The 24,815-nt window shown below is 41.4% G+C and overlaps 1 protein-coding gene and 1 pseudogene across 1 annotated transcript in view; both read right to left on the bottom strand.

The window, feature by feature from the left end:
- Nucleotides 1-24,815, bottom strand: part of LOC124795430 (synaptic vesicle glycoprotein 2C-like) — a 188,059-nt gene that overhangs the window by 85,353 nt on the left and 77,891 nt on the right. The window lies entirely within an intron of this gene.
- LOC124796766 lies at nucleotides 15,991-16,108 on the bottom strand (annotated as a pseudogene).

Genomic DNA, 24,815 nt, shown 5'->3' with positions numbered 1-24,815 from the left:
CAGCAACTCACCCTTAAAAGACCTGTGCGCAATCCACAAAACATAATGTATAGCGTGGTGTTATATACTACGAATTGCTTCCACGAGGTGCAAACATCACTGCTGACATGTATTGTCAGCAACTGAGATCAACGAACCACGAAGCCCGCGTGAAATGATGCTAGTGTACGATAACGACCGCCCGCATTCCGCTACACTGTACAGATGGATTGGAAAGTCATTCCGCACCCACCTGGTTCACATGATCTTGCACCTTCAGATGTTCACCTTTTCCACTCTGTATCAAACATCCGTCAAGGAGCCTCCTTTTCGGACAAGTTGCACTTCGAGTACCCCTCAACGAGTTCTTCGCCTCAAAAGCACGTTATTTCTACAGTCACGGAATCTAAAAAGTTACCCCGGTATTGCCAGATTGTTATAAATAGTGAAGGAGAGTACATTATTGATGACTGAAGTCTCTGTTATGTGTGTCGTATTTATTAAACTTACGCAAAAGCGGTACGACCTTATGCACCAACCCAATAAATGTTAGAGCAGTTAGTGGCGCGCTTGCTCACTGCGAGTAATAAACGTGAGTGGCTTTCAATTTGGAATCTGTATTTGGAGCGATTTAAGACGATCCGAAGGAGACTTCGTGTCGAGCTATCAGCGTCCATGAAATCTGGATTCATTGTAATGCCCGTAACCCAAGAAACAACAAAAACAGTGGATTGCTTCCGGTGAATTTGCTCGAAAGATAGCGAAGACGGTTCCATGGTTCGGAAAATTTCTGGGGACAAGTTTGATTCGAAGAGCGTTACGAATACAGAATTTTTAGAAAAAGGAAATGCAATCAGTGGACAATATTACACTCGAATATAGGACAGCTTTGACAAGAAACTGAAGGAAACGTGACCCTGTTTGGCGAAGAAGAAAGAAATGTTTCGCCACGATAACGCGCCAGCTCAGTCATCTGGAGTTGTCTCTGAAAAACTTCATAAACTGCTATCCCTCTCACTCCAAGACCCCTTACTCACTCCTCGTGGCTCCATGAACATTTTTTTTATTCCTAAACATGAAAACATGTCTCGCAGGTATATAATTTTCCTCAAAATAGATCGTAATCAAATTAGGAGAGTATTTTAGAGAACTTGACAATTGCTTTCTTTTAGAGATAAAAAACTTGGAACTTGACAAAACCGTTTATTCAAAAAAATTGAAGTAGTTTGAAAGTATTTTTAAACTGTTTTTTAAACTGTCTATACATTCCTAACACGAGTGCTTAATGAACCGCACTCGCAATGCCGCTGCTTGTATGTGCTACACAAGTTCACATTTTCTTGGATCCTTTACTTTGATACTAACGAATTTGCACACAGAATATTACAGAATCTCTTTGAATAGCTGTAACCAAATATAAATATTACTACGATATCACTTTTGTGCGGATAACATTTTATTTAGATAGCTAAAAGCCATTAGCCTCACACAGTTGCGCGGCAAGCTCATTTTTAAAGAACGTAGGTGTGATTTTCCAGGTCGACCTTTGACTCTACGGTGAAATATTTCTGTTGTGAAGCACCGTGATTCTGACTAAATTCCAGCTCTTTCTTCTTCGTCTTCTTCTTCTTATTATTATTATTATTATTGATACTGTTATTATAGGATGCAGAAAACGACCGCACTGTCACAAGTTTAATGCAGTTAAGCAGTAGGTTTCAGCACAAACATTTTACTAAGAGTCTTCTGAAGTTGCCAGTTTCTCGAGTTTTACCGTATAGTCTCAGGCACAGTCACAAGCAATTTTCTCCTACAAATTTTGTTTCTTCCTCTTGGCCTTGTTGCCATAACCCTTCAGTTCATCTGTCACTTGCCTTGCTATATACTTCATGAAATAATTAGGCTTTCTGACACCATCACAATGACCAAGAATTAATTTCTCATCATTGCTTATCCAGTAAATCCAAACGGAACGTCGTTTGAGGCATCCATTTTCCACGTTCTCTCTATCCAGCTTTTCATGGCTCTCCACATACTAACGCCCATTTCACGCAAAAGGGACATAAAAGGTTTTTCAGAATTTGATTTAACAGTGCACCAGCAATTTTACAAGTCCCTCGTCGTCTTCTAAGTGTTCTATCGCGTCACTGTATAAAATACTTTCAGTATGAACTTAAAACCAACGTTTCGTTCGTATTACAACGGCCTTCCTCAGGGCAAGACTGGTTTTGCTGGAAGAAACAGCTGATTTGCGGACTGTTGCCAATGACTGACAAACCGGCTGGCCCATAAACACCTTCTTTCCTATCCTCCCCCTTCTGTCAAGACTAGTCTATTATATTCTAGGAATAATAAGTTTCAAAAACATGACGTATTGACACCGATCGTATGCAATAAATAGAGCCACCTTCCTTTCACCAAAACCAGTTTTACCCTGAAGAAGGCCGTTGTTATACGGTCGAAACCTTGGTTTTAATTTTGTAGCTAAATATGTTGTGCAATGACGCGGTACAACACCCAGAATTTTAGTCATCATGACACTGGCTGCAGAAGTCTGTGTAGCTATAGCAATTACGAAATATGTAGTTGTTTTAAGGTAGTTTTTGTTAATAATAAAAACTTAATGATTGATTTGTGGGAAAATTACACTATGGATACTTGTCCGAATTTTCAGAGCCAAAAGAAAAGAGTGGAAAATGGACAAATGGGGTTTCAAATTGACCGGCACGAGATTTAGTTCTGCAAAAACAAATTTACTTTCCTTGAAAGAAATCAGTGTAACTAAGAAAAAAATGAGTGATTTGAGGGATATCTGAAATATTTCACGAAGAGCTCCTGCGACTATGCAAATGAAGGGTTAAAAACTTCATCTCTTCACGACCTAGCCAGTTTGCATATAAAGAGTCCCATTCCTATGGCATTTAATTGTAAAAAAGGCTTCCTTCAACTCAGCACTACAATTAAGTCATTTCGAGAACAGAAGACACAAGGAGAGCGATTTGGAAACGTCTTTATCGTAGCTCATCAGTGTAGCCGTGGCTCCATAGCAGACTTCTGCTTCTACAGAAGCCATTAGCGCTTCACAGCTAAAAGCTACCAGAGTGGTGCTCACGCCGACTCTATTATAGTGTGTTCAAGCATTACCTGAGCTCCGCAAATACAGCCGAACACCAGAGGTGCCCAGTAAACGTGGAATGTCTTATAGCAACACTGAAGGTACGTCTGTGAGAAGCACCGAGAGCGGAGAAGATCGTCCAAAAACAGATATTACCTGAAAGAATAGTGAGAACATTTTTGCAGTTATTGACATTTACCGACCTAGTCTTGCAGTGTTTGCGATAGCCAAATTCTTCTCCATCTTTTCGTATGGCCTGCACATAACAGTACGATTCGTAAGCTGCTGGTCGATAACAATATGTTTGTCGATGATGACGGAAGATTATTCGCAATATACTATCAATAATTGATAAGTCATCGCATTCCTTCTAAAGCGAAGTGCAACAAAATGAAAATGAAAAAAGTGCCGTCTGTCTTCACTGACTTATCATTCTCGGAAAAGCGTTTCTTTGCGTTATTCTACACACTCATCAATATCCAAAAGCATCATGGAGTAAATCAAATTCGATTCCCGGCGGGGTCAGGGATTTTCTCTGCCTCATGATGACTGGGTGTTGTGTGATGTCCTTAGGTTAGTTAGGTTTAAGTAGTTTTAAGTTCTAGGGGACTGGTGACCATAGATGTTAAGTCCCATAGTGCTCAGAGCCATTTAGTAAATCAAACAAAAAAAAAGCGGGTCATCTGTCACTTTTCACAAATAGTGGAAGAAGTATTCGAGCAGGTGCCAATTAATTCTATGGGTATTGGTGTCATCGTGATCACGGAAGAGTTGCCGTAGGTTCACACTCGTTATACCAAGGGTGGGGGGTATTTTATGCACACCTTTCGTCAACAGTCATCTCATTGGTTACTCTATATTTTAAAATTCTGACAAAAGTATTTGTTGTTTGTAATGAAGTCGCCTAGCAGATTCCACAATTCTTTTGAATTTTCCAGTTAAACTTAACCCAAAATTTTAAGTTTTAGTAGTAGATGTCACTTTCCTTAATTAACGACAAATTCAATATCTTCAGGTTCAGAACCTTATTTACACATCAGTATCTCCCCTACCCCCCTCCCCCTCCCGACAACCGAACTTAGTAGTACCCGTTCTTTAAAGTGCTTTGATATTGCTTAGAGTGTGATAAAAGATATTATAATGTTCTGGACCTTCTAACACATCAGCGCCTCTTTAAAAAATTTGTTCCTAATATAAGTCAACAACCATTAGCGAATTTATTTTTTTAATTTTTTGTAGGCTGGGCATAAAGTACCTCGCCTCCCTCTATCTTGGTAATGCGCGCTATGAAAAATGCACTGGTATTGCTACTGTGTATATCAAGCAGAAGTTAGACATTCGACTGTATACACAATGTGATTAAAAGTATCCGGGCACCCTCAAAAACATACGTTTTTCACATTAGGTGCATTGTGCTGTCACCTACTGCCAGGGACTCCATATCAGCGACCTCAGTAGTCATTAGACATCGTGAGAGCAGAATGGGGCGCTCCGCGGAACTCACGGACTTCGACCGTGGTCAGGAGTTTGGGTGTCACTTGTGTCATACGTCTGAACGCGAGATTTCCACACTCCTAAACATCCCTAGGTCCACTGTTTCCGATGTGATAGTGAAGTGGAAACGTGAAGGGACACGTACAGCACAAAAGCGTGCAGGCCGACCTCGTGTGTTGACTGACAGAGAGACCGCCGACAGTCGAGGAGGGTCGTAATGTGTAATAGGCACACATCTATCCAGACGATCACACAGTAATTCCAAACAGCATCAGGATCCACTGCAAGTACAGTTATGCGGGATGTGAGAAAACTTCGATTTCATGGTAGAGCGGCTGCTCATAAGCCACACGTCACGCCGGTAAATGCCATACGACGCCTCACTTGCTGTAAGGAGCGGAAACATTGAACGATTGAGCAGGGGAGAAACGTTGTCTGGAGTGACAAATCACGGTACACAGTGTGTCGATGCAATGGCAGGGTGTGGATTTGGCGAATACCTGCGAATGTCATCTGCCAGCTTGTGTAGTGCCAACAGTAAATTTTGGAGGCGTCGGTGTTATGATGTGATCGTATTTTTCCAGCACATGCCTACAGTGATGTTTTAAGCACCTTCTTGCTTTCCGCTTTTGAAGAGCATCTTTCATCACGATCGAGCACCTGTTCATAATGCACGGAATGTGATGGAATTGTTACACGAGAATTACATCCCTGTAGTGGGCGGCCTGCACGGAGTCCTGACCTGAATCCTATAGAACACCTTTGGGATGTTTTGGAACGCCGACTTCGTGTCAGGCCTCACAGACCGATATTGATACCTCTCCTCAGTGCAGCACTCTGTGGAGAATGGTCTGCTATTCCCCAGGAAACCTTCCAGCACCTGACTGAAAGTATGTCCGTGAGAGCGGAAGCTCTTATCAAGGCTAAGGGTTGGCCAACACCATATTGAATTCCAGCATTACCGATTGAGGCTTCCACGAACTTGTAAGTCATTTTCAGCTAGTCAGTTTCGAAAAATTGGCTAGCCCGCTAATGATTCGCGTGTCCAAACAATGTTGCCCTGAAAGCCATTGACAAATACAATGAGAATCCCAGATCATATCTTCAAGCTTCCACAAAGCTTGAGGCATTAACTTGAGTATGGTAACACGTTATTGGAAGCTGAAGATGTTGCTTTTTGCGCAGTAGGCTTGAAGCCGATCATCTCATGGCTAAAGCTTGATTCCGATGAGATTCTGCAGAACACACAAGCCATTTAGAGAAACTAGCGACCGCACTCGTGCCACTATGTGCTTATGACAAATGATATGATTGGTGAAATCAACATCACGACAAGGGGTCAAGCTATTCTCTGCTTTCCTGATTTCTGTGGAGAAGAAATCTAAATCAACAGTAGTTAAGTACCAGAGCAGGGTTTGAGATTAATCATCGCTGCTTGCTCTGAAAACCGATATACGAGGAATGGTCGTGAACATTTTAGTTACTCTGTAATAACCACTGGTTAAAACATGACTGTGGCCTTGCATCGCAGCCACAACATTGACTCGCGTGCTCGAACTCCTGATGGTTACCATTCGATATTTACTTCAGCAACTGCACTCGTCATTTGTGCCTGGCTGTAAATCGAACTCGGGCGTCTCGAAAAGGACTTCGTGAAGTTCACAGCTGAAAATCACATGATTTGTAGCGCATTCGAGCATGTCGCTCCCGTCACAATTCAGGGAGCTACTGCTTCAGACTTTGCTGACACTGGAACAGCTTCTGAGACGTCTGATTCGGACGAAGACGGAACCGCGATGCGAAAACATGTCTTGCTGGTGAGTAAAGGATTTCAGCCACTAGTCATTGAAGACGAAAAGAATAGGGAAAAAGCAGACATTTTTTCAGACAACGTAAGAAAGGAAAACCTTGCTATCCATGACACCAAGAATTTTTCGAAGAATATGCTTTCTGCTATCTTTAAGCAAGCAGTAGACGTGGATTCGCAGAAGAACGCGAAATATCCACGACGACCTATGACCACTTCCAGCAGCTTTTTACAGGTAGTGATAAAAGATTACGTTTCAACGAACCTACAGAAGAATTGTGAAAGAGCTTATCAATACCAACAGCAATGTCTTAAGAAAAAGCAGCACGCGAGGATCTGGACCATCAAACATGCTGAAACTAACAGATCTGAGCTTGAATATCACGAATAAGCGTTCTTATTCAGGTTACTGGAGAAGCCTTCCACGTGGTCTCATTGCAGTGGTCAGCCTGTTAGGATGTCCTCTCTGATTCCTCACTCACATCTCTAATGACAATTTCTGACATCAAGTGAGGAATAGTCTGTTGGTTCTAGACGGCGCTGTCAGCGAGAAAACACATCAGAATCTGACATCAGATGACAGGATGGCATTATTAGACAAATTTCCTGTTAATGTGACGCTTTTCCAAGCGCTTATACGACGTAATTTTGAAGACAAATGTATTGAAATGACGTGTCGTCGACTAATTCATCTGTTTTGAAATTCGACTGAGAAGTCTTGTGCACTCTCTCGTTCTGCTCTGCACTGAACACGCTCATGTTGTGTATTAGATGCTGGAATCGTACACATTGAGCGGGTGACTCACTGAAGTTCCGCGAAGCATGACGAGCAACTGCTCTAATTGGTACACAAGTATCAGATACACAGTCATCGCAAACTTGCAGGAAAGGAAATAAACTCTTCGGGTTCAATTTTCCTCATGAACCTGAGAGAATACAGCAGTATTCAAAATAGAGGACATAAAAAAAGAACATTCGGTTTTTTAGTCACAAGGAGAAGCAGACGAATTAATGTTCTATTACTATAATCCTGATACTCCCAAGCTATGGGAAGCCAGTTTTGGCAATCAGCCAGTTGGTTCTGAGATTTGTATTGTCATATATGTTTCAAAATATGTTGGCAAAGCTAAAAAGACATAATTAGCAAAACTATTAGACTGGCTGTAGAAACAGAACTGCGAAAAAATGAGGTAAAAAGGCAGCCAATTGTCCTATGCGTCCATTATTATCTTCACTCGAGGGATGTCAAAACAAGATGCAGTTTTGACGATCTGCAATCTCAAGTTAAGTCTCTCAAGAAGACACTGTGTATACCTGAACACTGTTCTCAAAGAAGAAAGGCCCAGGCTGCTTCGTTATGGACAAGTCTTGGATGCAAGCCCTTTGGGTTCAAACATTTTCTAAAATATGAAAAGTGACCAGAAAACTTTGAGAACAATTGCCTCGCTGGGTTTACAGCAAGTTATGGATCAGTCAATAAATCCAATCAAACTGAGCCTAATGACGGTGAATTTTAAGTTAGGGGTGACACTGAAATCGCGAAAATCATACTTTTAGATAGTAAAACGAAGATATGGAAAAGTCGGGTCTCAGCACTGCTTAAACGCCAAATTCAAGCGTTGGCAATTATGCTGAGGACGATGCCTACAAACTGCTACTTTTGTACTGTCGTTTTCTAAAGGAAGAAGATCGTAATCGTAGTGACAGTGACACATTTTGGAGAGCTCAGAAAGAGCTCAAATCAGAAAGAGATTCCTTGCAGTCAATATTGGATGCAGGGGTAGAAGACCTTGCTAACAGGCTTCGTGAGCTATTGAATTCCGTTGAAACTCATAGTATATTGTGAGTCGAATATAGTGACTTCAGGTCTGAAACGAGCCAAATTACGATCGCCGCATGGCCTAAATTTAATGTGGTCTTCGACGGCCACATTGTATCCGAATTCATACTGCCAGCTAAAGGGCACAAGGGAGGCCGCAGTGTACTCACAGTCGACCAGAGAGAAGACTATGGTCTTCTCTAAGGTCAAATCAATACAGACATCAGTCGTGCAGACATTCTACCTTTACGTTTTTTCATTTCTGCAGGCGCTGACAAGAGCTTCTGCTCAGAGCGGTGCGCCTATTGATGGCAAGGCTGATGTTCCTGTCTCTGCGCCAACTAGTGTTGCAGTTATCGACGGAAACGGAATGATGGTCATCGTGCTTTTAGCCTTCGAAATGACCAGAAGCATCATATCACTTACGTGCCATTGGCTGGAGAACGACTAGAGTAAGGAGTCGCAAAATTCCATGACGTCCGTTGAACCATAATTGCTGAACGCTCGATGGTTTCACATCATCTGATCGACAGAAGACTCAGAGAAGTCAAACGGCGACCTGATGGTGAATACAGAAATTTAAGTGTTGTTATCACTGAAGTCTGTTGTCGGCTCATGGATTTTCGAACAGCCAAAGCCTTAAAGGATATTTAGATCTACATCTACATCTACACCTACACAGATACTCCGCAAGCTAGGTGCTTGGCGAAGGATACCCTGTACCATTACTAGTCAGTCCAAATAGAGCGAGGGAAAAATTATTATCTATATGCCTCCAAATGAGTCCTTATTTCTCGTATCTTACTTCCGTGGCCCTTATGAGTAATGTATGTTGCCGCCAGTACAATCGTGTGGCCGTCAGCTTCAAATGCCGGTTCTCTTAATTTCGTCAATAGTGTTTCTCGTAAAGAACGTCGCCTTCCCTCCAGGTATTCCCATTTGTGTTCCAGAAGCATCTTCGTGACAATTACGTGTTGTGCGAACATACTAGTAACAAATCTAACAGCCCGCCTCTCAATTTCTTCGATATCTTTCTTCAGTCCGACCTGGAACGGATCCTAAAAACTAAAGTACTACTCAAGGTGAACAACTTTTTCCTAAAATTCTCCCTATAAACCGAAGTCGACCTTTCTCCTTTCCTACCACAGATCTCACATGCTCGTTCTATTTCATATCGCTTTGTAGTGTTGCGCCCATATATTTAAACGACTTGACTGTGTGAACCAGGACACAAGTAATACTGTGCCCTTCCTAATCATCAGGATTAAATTACATTTTTCCACATTTAGGGCTATCTTCCATTCATCACACCAACTGGAAATTTTGTCTAAGATATCTTGCATCTTCTTACAGTCACTCAGCCTCGACACCTTACCATACATCACAGCATCATCAACAAACAACCGCAGACTGCTGTCCACCCTGTCAGCTAAATCTCTTATGTGTATAGAGAACAACAGAGTTTCTATCACACTTCTTTTGGGCGCTCCTGACGATACCCTTGTCTCTGAACAGCCGTCGCCATTGAGGGCAACATATTGGGTTCTGTTATGTAATAAGTCTTCGAGCCACTCACATATCTGCGAATTTATTCCGTATGCTCGTACCTCCGTTAACAGCCTGTAATGAGGCACCACGTGAAATCCATAAATATGGAATCTGCTTGTTGCCTTTCATCCATAGTTCGCAGCATATCATGTGAGAAAAGGGCAAGCTGAGTTTCGCAGGAGCAATGCTTTCTGAAGTCATGGTGATTCGCGGACATAGGCCTCTCAGTTTCAAGAAAGTCTAAGATATTCGAACTGAGAATATGTTCAAATATTCCGCAGCAAACAGAAGTTGGAGATATTGGTGTGTAATATTGCGGGTTCATTCTTTCACCCTTCTTATATACCGGAGTCACCTGCCCATTTTTCCAGTCACTTGGGACTTTGTGCTGGACGAGAGATTCACAATAAATGCAGGCTAGGTAATAGTCCAAAGCCTTCTCGTACTATTTATAAAACAGAATTTGGATTCCATCCGGACCCGGTGAGTTAATTGCTTACAAATCTGTCAGTTGTTCCTCTATGTCAGGGATGCTTATTACTATGAAGGCCATACTGGACTCTTTCCGATGGTGAAATGACAGTATGTCTGCACGATTCTCCTGTGTGAACGATTTCTTGAACGTGAAATTTAAAACTTCGGCTTTCGTCTTGCTATCTTCCATTGCTACACCATACTGGTCAACAAGGAAATAAACGGAACCCTCAGCCCCGCTTAGCGGTTTTACATAGGACCAGAATTTTCTCTGGTTCTCTACAGATCTTTTGCTAAGATATGTCGGTGGTACTTCTATGCTCACGCATAGATCTTTTCACGGACGAACGAATCTCTATCAACAACCACTTGCCTGTGGATCTGTGACACCTCATCGCTTTCGACAAACTTCATCAGTACATGCATCAGCAAAATAATCTCTTCATTGAATTGCTTAGTCGACTTGTGAAGGCAGCTTCACTTCTGATGAAATGGATGTCCTTTACGGCAGAGTTATGACTGAAGTTGATTTAGGGTGGGAGAGAGTGAACTGTAGCGTCGGCAAAAATAAAATTCATACCGTATAATACTACTAAACACGTAATGATACAGATAGTTATTTCAATGCATAAGTAATGGCGATGTAAGACTTTGCATCTACTATCGTATATTCACAGGTCATTTGATTACCAAGAAATCAATTGTCCTGCTAGAATGGATATATTTGCACACTAATTTCTTACTTTCCCTCAGTAGCTTAGCATCATGCTCTCGCGGTACGCCACATTCTAAATACACTCCTGGAAATTGAAATAAGAACACCGTGAATTCATTGTCCCAGGAAGGGGAAACTTTATTGACACATTCCTGGGGTCAGATACATCACATGATCACACTGACAGAACCACAGGCACATAGACACAGGCAACAGAGCATGCACAATGTCGGCACTAGTACAGTGTATATCCACCTTTCGCAGCAATGCAGGCTGCTATTCTCCCATGGAGACGATCGTAGAGATGCTGGATGTAGTCCTGTGGAACGGCTTGCCATGCCATTTCCACCTGGCGCCTCAGTTGGACCAGCGTTCGTGCTGGACGTGCAGACCGCGTGAGACGACGCTTCATCCAGTCCCAAACATGCTCAATGGGGGACAGATCCGGAGATCTTGCTGGCCAGGGTAGTTGACTTACACCTTCTAGAGCACGTTGGGTGGCACGGGATACATGGGGACGTGCATTGTCCTGTTGGAACAGCAAGTTCCCTTGCCGGTCTAGGAATGGTAGAACGATGGGTTCGATGACGGTTTGGATGTACCGTGCACTATTCAGTGTCCCCTCGACGATCACCAGTGGTGTACGGCCAGTGTAGGAGATCGCTCCCCACACCATGATGCCGGGTGTTGGCCCTGTGTGCCTCGGTCGTATGCAGTCCTGATTGTGGCGCTCACCTGCACGGCGCCAAACACGCATACGACCATCATTGGCACCAAGGCAGAAGCGACTCTCATCGCTGAAGACGACACGTCTCCATTCGTCCCTCCATTCACGCCTGTCGCGACACCACTGGAGGCGGGCTGCACGATGTTGGGGCGTGAGCGGAAGACGGGCTAACGGTGTGCAGGACCGTAGCCCAGCTTCATGGAGACGGTTGCGAATGGTCCTCGCCGATACCCCAGGAGCAACAGTGTCCCTAATTTGCTGGGAAGTGGCGGTGCGGTCCCCTACGGCACTGCGTAGGATCCTACGGTCTTGGCGTGCATCCGTGCGTCGCTGCGATCCGGTTCCAGGTCGACGGGCACGTGCACCTTCCGCCGACCACTGGCGACAACATCGATGTGCTGTGGAGACCTCACGCCCCACGTGTTGAGCAATTCGGCGGTACGTCCACCCGGCCTCCCGCATGCCCACTATACGCCCTCGCTCAAAGTCCATCAACTGCATATACGGTTCACGTCCACGCTGTCGCGGCATGCTACCAGTGTTAAAGACTGCGATGGAGCTCCGTATGCCACGGCAAACTGGCTGACACTGACGGCGGCGGTGCACAAATGCTGCGCAGCTAGCGCCATTCGACGGCCAACACCGCGGTTCCTGGTGTGTCCGCTGTGCCGTGCGTGTGATCATTGCTTGTACAGCCCTCTCGCAGTGTCCGGAGCAAGTATGGTGGGTCTGACACACCGGTGTCAATGTGTTCTTTTTTCCATTTCCAGGAGTGTACATCTTTTGTGCATAACACTTGAACACATAAAAGTGATTAATGTGACCGAGTGAACAATGATATTCTTCTATAAACGAATGTTCGACACAGTGGTAAATTACTTTCTTTACTCAACTTCTCAGGAGTCACAATGATACATGAGAGTCAATACCTCACCACAAAATATTTCCGTTTGCAACTTAAGATCTGCTGTTACGGAAGCAATCGAATTTTACGTCATGCTCGTACCAAGACTCAACCCAGAAAAGTGAATACTAAATGCGATGCAATCTCGATTCGGTAAAAAAACAAACGCTACATGACTGACTCACGTCAGGGGATACATTATTTACAGCATTTGCTTCGGATCATCAGCGATTAGTTAGTGAGCAAAATTTACAAAAGCAATTGAGGAAGAGCGAAAAAAAAAACAACGAAAAGCTAATAACATTCACACTTAATAGTTGCGTTCATTTCACATCATTTGTGCTACAGGAAAACTCATGGTTCTAAACAGAAAAATAAGCAACGACGTGGCAAGTCCGTGTTCCTTTAGCGTACCTACCTGAATAACTAAAAGACAAAATATTCGTTACGTTCAGATAACATACTTTTAACATACGTATACATATAACATTAAAGCTTCATTAACAATATTTTTTTACACAAGCATCTTTTTTCATTTTTGCGATCTGTGTGCCGAGTACCGTCATATCATACAGAGAACATAGACAAATTTTGTTTTATAATTCTTTTTATTTTTCCATTAGTGAAGTGGAAATTACATTCAAAATTACTTACGTCGCACTCCTCGGACAGGCATAATTGGCATTGCCTAGAACCAACAGAGGGTTGCAGAACCGACTGAAAAAGTTTATGATATTTACGCCTTCAATGTATTCCGAAATTTTAGTGGATGTAGGCAAACTAGAGCTGAAAAAGCGTCGTAAACAAAACTCTTACGCCTGTGGTGGACTTGCTGATGAAAGTATTGCTGTCTGCGTTCGAGTTATGTGGACAGCAAACATTTCAGTTAGTGCTGGTATCATCATTTATGTAGTGAGTGAAATCGTAGAGATTCGTTGGGCGCATCGAAATCAGTTTCACGAAGATGAAAGTTATCATTCGCTTCGACTGTCCTATTAACATTTCAACTGATGGTAAATATCTTTATGCTATTCAGCCGATAAATGTCGCTTGGGATATCAAATCCAATACAAAATCTAGTGACTTGGGCTGCCTTTGACAGTACGATGGGTGACAGCTCCTCGTAAGTCGGAAGGGCTTACATTGCCTTCAGGTGTGGGCTACCTAGGCAGATGAATATTCGCTACTGCTCAAGTCTATATGGTGTTGACTAGATTAAGATTTGTGGGATTTTTTTTTTAATTTTTGGATGATACTGAAGAAGTCGAATGTTCAATTGGTGCGCCTCGCCACAACTTGTCGAAGAGTATGCTAGCTTGAAAGGCCTTCCACCGTTTGACGCAGAACTTTAGTGCGGGAAAACTTTCTACAACTGCAATCTAACCTCTGTTTGACGGTGGCAACAGTGAGCATGTGGGTGACCTTAAGAGCTGAAGAAGTTAGTGGAATTCCATTTCTCATCATATTAGAAATTGTGGATTTATTACTTTCTAGCTGGAAAATAAAATAAATGTCAAATTACAGAAGAAATTGAAACTTCTCTGATATCCTTTATCTGTATACTTTCGATAAAAATGGAATACCGACCGATATTTAAATATTTTGTATTTCATGCTTTCTAAACAAAACGTGAAAACAAAATTGAGTAAGAAAACCAGTCAGATGATTTGTGCAATCTTTTATCTAACAGTAATAAATAACAGTTTACACAGACATTTGATATGTCTATCAAACAATGCTTTGAATCATGTATGGTAGGTGCCTACTGGGAATTTCAATTTCATTGTTTAACTTACAGTCGTATAATTTCAAAGAGTAGTAGAGGAAATTGGTATAGTGGATTATGTAGGCCGTACAAAGAGATGTCGTGTGGCCATGACGCATTTCTGTCATTTAAGCCCGAAGACGTAAAAGAGTTTCAACAATTTCTCAGTTTCAAAAACAATTCAATAGAAAATCTTTCAAATATCAGAAAAGAGAATGGGTTTGGTGCAAGAAATAATGTCTCCCTTACAAACGCTGTATTAATCATTGTTCTTGCTTACTTTCTTGCCCTGACAAATAAATTGATATGATTTAAAGCATCATTCAAAGGTGCGTCAGATGTTTCTCTACTTTTACATTATTCCTTATTTTTAGACATATGATTTCAGATAACATTTGAAGCATTTTTAAACTTTTTTTAATACATCCGTAAAACTGGGCAGTTGGGCGCCCGCAGCAATAGGTGTCATGTACGCGGGGATAGCAGTGCCCCAACCAAGGCAGGTGCTCGGACGCATTGTCAGCGGCTGTCCACCAGCGTGCTCGGATCTACCAAGAAGAAGTAATTCCTAGGGGAAAACGATGCCCTCAAAGGGAGAAATGTCTAAACGAAACTGTTAGCTTTTTACAATTTTTTGCGTGTTGATTAAGTGTATTTCCTTCTTTTTTTCTAGTTGTATTTCCACTCTCACACTCTAGCACCTGCGACTCCACATTTATGTTACTCGATTTTTTTGTCGAACATGCGTGTCAGTTCGTTCTTTAGATAGAGTATGCATCAAGTGTGTTAAATTATATGTTTTTGTATACGTGAATGTATTTAAGCAGGAGTGGAGTAGAAGAAATCGTGAGAAAACTCGAATAAAAGAAGACACTTTCTTCGGAGTGTCCGTCTCATAAAATAAGAAAAAAAACACCAACATTTCACTTAATACTACGTATCAAACGAATAAAGAGGGCGATACAGCACAAAAATTCCATTGAACGATGAAATGATCTCTTATATAATGAAGTACTACGCAGTATTGGGCAGAATCCACTTTATCGAGGAGATAAAAATTGAATAGAAAATTAAAAACATACTTTTGCTACAGTCATCCAAGACTTGTCAGTCACTCACATAAATGGAATCTTTTGACATTTAGTAATGCGCTGACCGAAAATTAAAGGCTGTGAAGTACTTAAACAATATTTGAATGTTAAAGGCTGCCATTATAACAACCAAGAAATATGAGACACAATTGCTCGTCACAAATCTAAAACTACACTTGAAGACAGACTGTTTCATCTCCTTACAACGCAAGTCATATCGTTCCATTACACACATGTCTCTCTCGGCTTCTGAGGCCATCTTCAGGTGACAGCTGAATGTCTCAAACAATGGTAAATATGATGAGCGGCTTACACGGATATTATTTGTACAGAAGATACAAAAAAGACAGTGTTTACCATAAAAGCACTCCGTCCTCAGGCCACATCGGGACCATCCGACCGCCGTATCATCCTCGGCTGAGGATGCGGATAGGAGGGGCGTGGGGTCAGCACACCGCTCTCCCGGTCGTTATGATGGTTTGACCGGAGTCGCTACTATTCGGTCGAGTAGCTCCTCAATTGGCATCACGAGGCTGAGTGCACCCCGAAAAATGGCAACAGCACATGGAGGCCTGGATGGTGACCCATCCAAGTGCCGGCCACGCCCGACAGTGCTTAACGTCGGTGATCTCACGGGAACCGGTGTATCCACTGCGGCAAGGCCGTTGCCCGAGTGTTTACCACGGAGGTAAAAAAATAAGGGAATAGTCATTACGCCACAAACTTGAAGCCGACATCCACCACCTTATGTAGCCCAAAACATTTGGTTCACCGCATTTACACTTCCATGGTTCACTGCACTGATACTTCGCTGTGATGTCACTCTGACGTGCCCGTGTCCAGTTTCGACCGTTGGGGTACCTAACGGCTTTCGTGGTCGTATCCTAAACATTAGCTGGTACTTTTATTGTGTGGAGAAGTAGTTATTTTATCAAAAATGTCAGCTTGCGTCATTTACGGGTATGCTAATCGATCCGATCGTAAACTTTAAAAGAATTAAGTTTCTTTCGTAAGTGGAGCCATTCAAGCATTTTTTTTATAAATAAATTATGGCTGCGCCGCTTACTTTTATTCTTTCCTGCATTTTTTCATTGCCTTCCAAACCGCAAATGCTTCTGCTTCTGAGCCACAATGAATCAACAATCTTGTCACCGCACAACACACGACTACGTCACCGCGCTAATTGTTGATATAGCACGTCATGCCTGAAGTTCCTTGCGTCGATAATTGTTAATTGTACACGTTTCGTCCCTATTTTAGTAAGATTCAGGAAAGAACAGCATGGGAAAACTGCCATGTGTGTTTGAGCTCTGTCTGTATTATTGTATCACTGTGTGTGGATGCTTTACCTCCTTTCTGAAGAACACTTTGGCCGGAAACACTTGTGAACACACTTTTCATCATGCTTGCCTGCTGCTCGGTGTGCGAGTACCAATTATCACCTTAACAGTATAGTTATTCTCTCATAAAGTTTGTTCTGAGTAATCCACTGCACTTCAGTTGGAACAGTGATGTAGGGAATTACAATACCAGGAGAATAAATGAGATTCATTACACCACATTAAGATTGTCTGATGCACAAACAGGGGTTCACAATGCCGCAACAAAAAGTTCTTATCACTTATCCAGTGGTATGAAATGCCTGAAAGACAGCAAAATAAAATTTGCAACTAAACTGGAAACGTTTCTCTTTGACAACTCCTTCCGTTTCCACATAAGACTATCTATTGCTGCAATGTGTAAATGGTGACGGGTTGGGAGTACTGTCTAACGTAGACCAGTCTTTGATTTAAAAAAATAAAAAATAATAATAAATGATAAGCATGGTGGCGTATTTACGAGTAAAAAATGATGCTAATATAAAATAACTCGTTCTGCATTATTAGTATTTCTCATGCAAATGATACGTGGAACATGAAACTAATAAATTAGTGGAATTTGACGAAGCACAGTGTAGACTTAGTTACTTTGAAAATCTAAAAATTAAATTCACAGGTAAAATGAAGAAGATGATCAAAGCACATACCAATCGTGATATGTTTGGCGATTCCTGAAAAGTTGACAGTTACTGGCGAGAAATATTCCGGAAACAGAAGAAAGTAGGCTACTGTTGGAGAGGTAGGCCCGTGTGTTACACAGATTAGACTATCATTACTAAAAAATGATTTACCCACATATTAAAGCAAAATATCCATTTTACGGGCTCTAACCGTTTGAGATTATTTCCTTAATCATATGTATAGTATTGTTCAGTGCTGGAACATGTCAAAAAATTATATCATTTTCTACCCTATAAACTGCTATTATTGGTCACATACTGGGTGAGGTAAGATTTCGAAGTGTGAAGATATGTAAACTACAGTGAAACTAATGCACTGACAATCTAATAGAACAAGAACTCTATTCAGCATGTGGGTTACCTCTATGTAGTTCTGTTTCTTTGTCATTTCGATTGTCGTTCACTTTAATACTAGATACGATAGCACGCCTTGCTTCTTTCCTCATTGCACACGTTTATGGTTTGCCTTGCTTTTTCCCTCATTGCAGACGCTTATGGGCTAGCAAAGAAGACGGAGGTAAGTTTCTTGTAAATGTGAAGATTAAAAATATTGCATATTCGAGTTGAAAACTGAAAATGTAACGAACAAGAAGCAATACCAGTAATCAAACAAGCATTGGTTTCGAAGTTCCTGCTTCATTTGCTGCCGATACAAATGCAGAATAGTGGAACTAAATAGATTACAAGAGCATGCTTTTCACATAGCTTCCTTCTCGGTTATTCGAAAAACATCAACAAAAAACTAGTTACATTACGAGGCCACATGTGTCGTATTACTAGAGCAAATAGACATTCAAGAAGAGAACACGTTCGAAACTGCCTTCCTGACACTATGTTAGTCACGTAAGCACCATAATTTTTAATATTTAAAACAGTTGTTGCGTGAATACGGTGGTGATAATGAACAAGACGCAATCGTAAATAGTAGTCTGCTAATGCTTTTGGCCATTTAAGGTGGCGGCAGGCCACGCTCACTCTGGCTTCAAAACAACGTACAGTCACAGTCTAATAAATGTGTTTGTTACTTTCCAGTATTTCCAGTAGTGTCATCTTTCTTCTTTTCTTAACATTCTTCATCATTTGAACGGTTTTGTGCTAAAAGATGATCAGTAAAGGTTGCATCTTTCTTCCGTACGGAATATCCAGCTTCTCTCATGTTCACGTATCCTAATTGGCACAGCTCAGCCTGGCTGACCAATATACACTTTTCACACTGCTTGCAAGTGACTATATGTACATTACTCTGTGCCAAGGGTCGCAGTTTGTCTTTGATATTATAAAATGCAGGTCTAAAATTGCTAGACCTTTTCGCAGGGTTGACCGAACTGTTGGCAGTGTATGGGGTTTTACACCAGCCTTTGTAACTACTTAGTTATTGTTGTTGGCCGGCGTACAGAAGTGCTGTAATTTTATACATTTTCTTTTTACTCAGTATATTATCAATCAGGGCAGAGCTATGGGCACTGGGGAAGCGATAAGTTTAATGGTCTGTAAATCTGTTCGAAAAGCGGGTTCAGATAATGCACCATTGAATTAAGAGTTGCATATTAGTGGCTTTGTGGATTCTGGGAGCTTGCAGGGATTACCGTCTCAGCAGTCACATTCCTTATGTAAATGCTGAGTAAATGTCTTCTTGTACTTCCACCAGCCCCGTTGTAAACTGATATTTCTTATGTTGTGAGTTGAAATGCGGTTTTAAAACTAAGTCTGGTATCAAAAATTCTATGGATATTGTTGATAAAATTAAAGATATATAGATCCCACCAAGGTCCAAATTAGTATCGTCTTATGTCACTAGCTTATTTGTATATTTTCCTACGGATCAATGTATAAACATTTTAAGAGCGCTTTTGCACAAATCCAAAGTAAGTTTTGTGCAATTACATGACACAATCGATGGTACTCATATGTGTGCAAAACAGAATTATTTCCAGTTTCAAAACAAGTGTTACAGTCAGTTTTATGGACTGGTTATGAGTACACTTTTTAGTCCCACACTATCTGAAATATTCATAAACAACTTCGAACAAATTTTCTTAGAAACAGGCACTGAAGTACAGAATTACGTTCTGGTTCAGATACGTCGATGATGTGCTGTGTTTGTCGACCGGTACCACTACACAAAAAAATGGTTCAAATGGCTCTGAGCACTATGGGACTTAACATCTACGGTCATCAGTCCCCTAGAACTTAGAACTACTTAAACCTAACTAACCTAAGGACAGCACACAACACCCAGCCATCACGAGGCAGAGAAAATCCCTGACCCCGCCGGGAATCGAACCCGGGAACCCGGGCGTGGGAAGCGAGAACGCTACCGCACGACCACGAGATGCGGGCACCACTACACAATTAGATACATTATTACAGAACTGAAACCCACAACATAAGAAAATTCAGTTTACAGTGAAGGTGCCATGACCGTAGTGCAGCGCAACTTCCGCCTGAGGCGACAACCAGTATTCTAGAAACGATGAGCAAGAATATCACACAGTTTCTTACTTAAAAATAAACGCAAAGGCAGTACATATCAATTGTAGTCAACGGGAAATCGGACTACAGAATATACTGAGAACTGTGCACTTCTCCTACCGAAATCCATAAAGAATGACAAAATAACGTGGGAACGGGCAGCTGAGTGTCGTTTTGCAATGCGCAGTAAGAATAACAAAAGAAGAATAGCTCATCCAGAAACTGAGACTGTGGCTCCGAAAACGAAAGATAAATTACGTCCTCAACTTCAATGAGAAAAAAGGAAGTCACGACCTATCGCCTACACTCTCAACAGCAGTCAGGACAAAGAAGACAACGGAAACAAACACTCTCTCATAGCAAGAAAAAGAAAAATCATAGTAGAATGTCTGGAAACCAATGGTCTCACTCCAAGAACAAGCAAGTCGAAAGAAACAAATGTAGATGAAACCTTAGGTACGATGGACTAGGTGACTGAAAGGGAAGCTGGAATAGATCACCTGAAAAGTTAATTTATCCTGGAAATGATGACGACGACCTTCACGGAACCAATCGTAAGGCATCCCGCTAAAGAGCTAAAGTTGACGATATTGCTGTATCACTGGTTGAAATGATCCTGGTTATTTACCACGCATTAATAAACAATTTAATGTAACTGTCGGTAATTTTGTCAGCATGTGGAAAACAAGAAGAAATAGGATCTGGCTCAATTGAACAATAAAAATATTATGCTTTATTTGAATTTTGTGAAGGTCATAAGTAAATTTTTGGCTCTATGTTCAATATGTTGAAAATAATATTTCGTAGGCAAGAAATAGGTTAATGTAGTAAGAAAATGGGAGCAGAACATAAACTCTGCTAATAAAAACATTGAACAAGGATGAACAACACGTACTAACTACTTCAGTGTGTATCTGTGCGAACAATGTTAAGAAAATCTTTGAACTATATGTTCTGCACATTTTTCATTTGCTTTGAGCTTTGTTCAAATTGTTATAAGCAGGTGAATTGATGATTATTTGATTCACGTCAGTTCAGCAGCACATATTATGGAGGAACCTAAATAGAGGCGATTTATTTTTTTATATATAAAAAAGGAGCTTGCATCTCTGCCTCCTGTGCGGAATGACCCGGGTTCCATTCTCCTTGACTTTTTTCTTTATCGGAAGTAAGCAGGTCTGGAATGGCTCCAGTGCAGCCTCATTAACCCAAATTAGGAGCCCACTGATAAAGAAGCGGCGGCATGAAATGTTGCTTTTTGAATTATAAATAAAATGTGCCCCAAATGTTTAATTAATGCTGGAAGAAATTAAGAATAAATTTTGTTTTTGTAAATAAATCTATAAATTAACGGGAAAAGGTCATAATTTAATATAAAAATGTATTTTTTACCGTTCAAATAAAGAATGCTTCAGGGAAGAGTTTATACATCGTAACTTTCGTAAAAGATACCCTGTGAAGCAAGTTGAAGGCAGTCGCCGTAATTTGCTTTGACTGTATAAAAGCAGGAGCTGCGCTCCTGTTCTCCCTCTGTCTCTCGTTTGTTATGGATTGCTGTCTCATAAAATGTGTCGCTCTCTTATCTGTAAATTTTGGTGAAATAATTACATTAATTTATTGGTAACAGCCATATTTGAATAAAGAAACTTACTTTCCTCTTCCATAAATGCCACATTTTAGAACTTTTTCAGGCTGCAGCGAAGGAGAGTTGCTGACGAATCGTTTGGTGGCCACAGCCGACTGAAGATTAGTAGCGTTCGGCTGTGGCCACAAAACGGTTCGTAACTAGTCACTACTAGGGTTCAATAGGCATTTATTTTACCAAACTTTTATTTCAGCGTCCCTGAGATCTGTTTTGCCGATCTTTCCTCCGCGAAATGTTATTAGGCAAACTGTGTAATTTTGAGATCGGTCACTCGCCTCTTAACGACGCCGTCGGTCAACGTTCTCGTCGGTCTTTTGGGAATACGATGCTGGATTAATAAGCAAGTAAAAAATTTTCTATGCACCGTTTTACCATTTCAGAAGCTTTGCCACCTGCAGACGTGATAAAAGTTTTATAATATTACTACCTGACTGTTTAAAAATCAGTAAACGTCTTTTGGGGAGTAAAATTGATTTCATTCAGAAATATTTAAGGAATATACCAGAAATTAATTTCCACACCTAATATTAATCTCAATATTTCAAATTAACTCACCCACCTCCAAAAAATCTTAGTGTAATATTAGTAATATTATAGGCACCCACGACCACATATAGTTTCTCATACTGCCTTGTAGGCCGTAGTCAGTTAGAAGGAATACGCCTTAATCATTACCCGCGAGTGGTGTTTTATGCAATTCTCTCCTTTTCTTGTGTAACGCAGCAGAGCTACGCTGTGGCAACGTTATCTTCGCCCCTCGTTTCCTGCGTTGGTGCTGTGAAACATGAATAAATTGGATGAAAGGTATGGAAAGAAACTGGGATGGGAAAGAGAAAAAAGGAAATAATGACTTCCCGCCGCACGGGGCAGTACGGTAATGCAACGGCGAGAGTTGGAAATTTGTGCCATAACGGGACTCGAAAGCGGATGCTCTGCTTCTCAGGAAGGATTGCCTTAACCACCTCATCCATCCCGACGCGCATTGTCACAGCCCCAGCAGATTTGTGATTCCTGTAGGAGCTCGGACGTTGGTTGTACATCCGCACTTAAGCTTTTCCATCATAAGCCGTCGCGCCCGTAGAATTATAGATACGAGCGCCGTCTGTTCTATCGGACTTTACGTCGCGGTGCGGCGAGCGGGATGTTGGGAATTTGGGTCTGAAGGAAAGTGTGGCCAGGTGTCCGAACCGCTTAAGGCAACCCTTCTAGATAAGTGGTGTATCCAATTACGAGTCTCGTTCCGGCACAAAATTTCGTCTCTCGCCGTTGCATTGCCGCAATGCCCTGTGCGACTTGAATCATAACGAATTTTCTTCCTGTCTCCTTCCCATCCCGTTTCCTCTCCATATCTTTCATCCCAGTTAGTCTTGTATATATCCCAGCTGCTCCATCGCGTATTTGTAATACAGTGAAATACGCCGCCGGCAGGGTACTGAGTTCTGACTGCTGGTCCGAGACATCGGATGGTGTGCAGAGTCATGCCGTCCATAGCGTTAGCAAGTATCACGCAGAATACTACTGCACCCTGCTTGATTACTTAATGTCGTTTCCCAGAATTTGTTCGTTCAAATGTACTGGAATTTCAGATCAGCAAAATTGGTAACTATCTGCTTCGTCTTATAGAAAAGAGATAGTGAATTTGCTAACCACCAATTTTTCTAAGTAAAAGTTGCGCTTTACTCTTCTCCCGCTTTCGTAAAACTATCACTTTTATGTTATAAGTCTGCAGTTCTCTAGGCCCATTTCTTATTATTTTTTTGTGTCGATTGCGTGATCCAGTGATACGTCAAGATACATAATAACGCAATATGTATAAATTAAATGGTATCAGAAGTATTTACTACTGTGCTATCCACCCATTTCTCAGTGCCTCCAACCATCTATTAGATTTCTTTTTAAGGTTAGTTGGTTGTGTGTACAAGGCGCTCATCAGCCATGTATCAACTCACTGACGAAAGTATTTTGGGACCAGTGTGGTTAAAATGGTTAAAATTACTTCTAAAATGGTAAAATATGAAACAAAAATCTAGCACAATCTACTCCATTATCAGTCACATTCGCTAACGATTCCACACAGAGGCACAACTCAGTCTAAAGGTACAATGTTAAATACATAGTTAAAAGACAATACTATCGTTGCACAACATCTAAAATATTGTGACAGGGAATTGTGATTAGCTGTTCACGGAGAAAAAAATCTTCTCTTAACCTAGATAGAACGGCAGATCAGCTGGTAATCGGGCTGCAGCCCTAATAACGTGATATAAAGCAAATGCTGTTAAAGCTTGATAAAATGGTATCAGTGAACCACAAGCAATGAGAGGACTTGTCCGATGACGTGATAGAAGAAGAAATAGATGTCGATAGGGAAGGTATAGGGGATATGGTATTATAATTAGAAATTAAAAGTACTTTGAAGACTCAATGTCAGACAAGGCAGAAGGGTTCGATAATATTCCATCGGAATTTTCAGTATCATTACGGGAAGTAGCAACAAAACGACATTCAAGTTGGTGGACAGAATGAATGAGATTGGAGATATATCATCAGACTTTCGGAGAAACATCATCCACGCAACTCCGAAGATTACAAGAGCCGACAAGTGAGAGAATTGTCCCACAGTCAGATTAACAGTTCATAAATAGAAATTTCTGACAATAATAATACACAAAATAATGGAAAATACAATTGAGGACCTGTCAGATAACCATCAGTTTGGCTTTAGGGAAGGTGGAGGCACCAGAGAAGCAGTTCCCATGCTGTGCTTGATAACTGAAGCAAGGCTGAAGAAAAATTAAGACACGGTGATAGGATTCGCCGACCTGAAAACGCATTCCTGAATGTTAAGTGCTGCAAGATCTCTAGAAATTCTGAAGAGAATAGAAGCAAGCAGTAGGGAAAGACAGGAGATATACAATACGTACAAAAACGAAGAGAGAAAAATGTGACTGGAAGAAGAAGGAAAAAGTTCTCGGATTAAAAAGGGTGTAACGCAGGGATGTGGGCTTTCGCACCTGCTGTTCACTCTATACTTCGAAGAAGCAGTGACGCAAATAAATGAAACGTTCAAGAGTGGGACTAACATTCAAGGAAAAAGAATATCAATGATAAGATTCGCTGATGACATTGTTATGACGAGTGAAAGTGCACAAGAATTACACGTGGTGTTGAATGGATTGAATAGCCTAATGGGTAAGAATA

Source organism: Schistocerca piceifrons, chromosome 4 (assembly GCF_021461385.2).
Source record: "Schistocerca piceifrons isolate TAMUIC-IGC-003096 chromosome 4, iqSchPice1.1, whole genome shotgun sequence".
Classification (NCBI taxonomy): Eukaryota; Metazoa; Arthropoda; class Insecta; order Orthoptera; family Acrididae; genus Schistocerca; species Schistocerca piceifrons.
The sequence above is the reverse complement of the archived record's forward strand: the minus strand, read 5'-3'. Positions and strand labels throughout refer to the sequence as shown.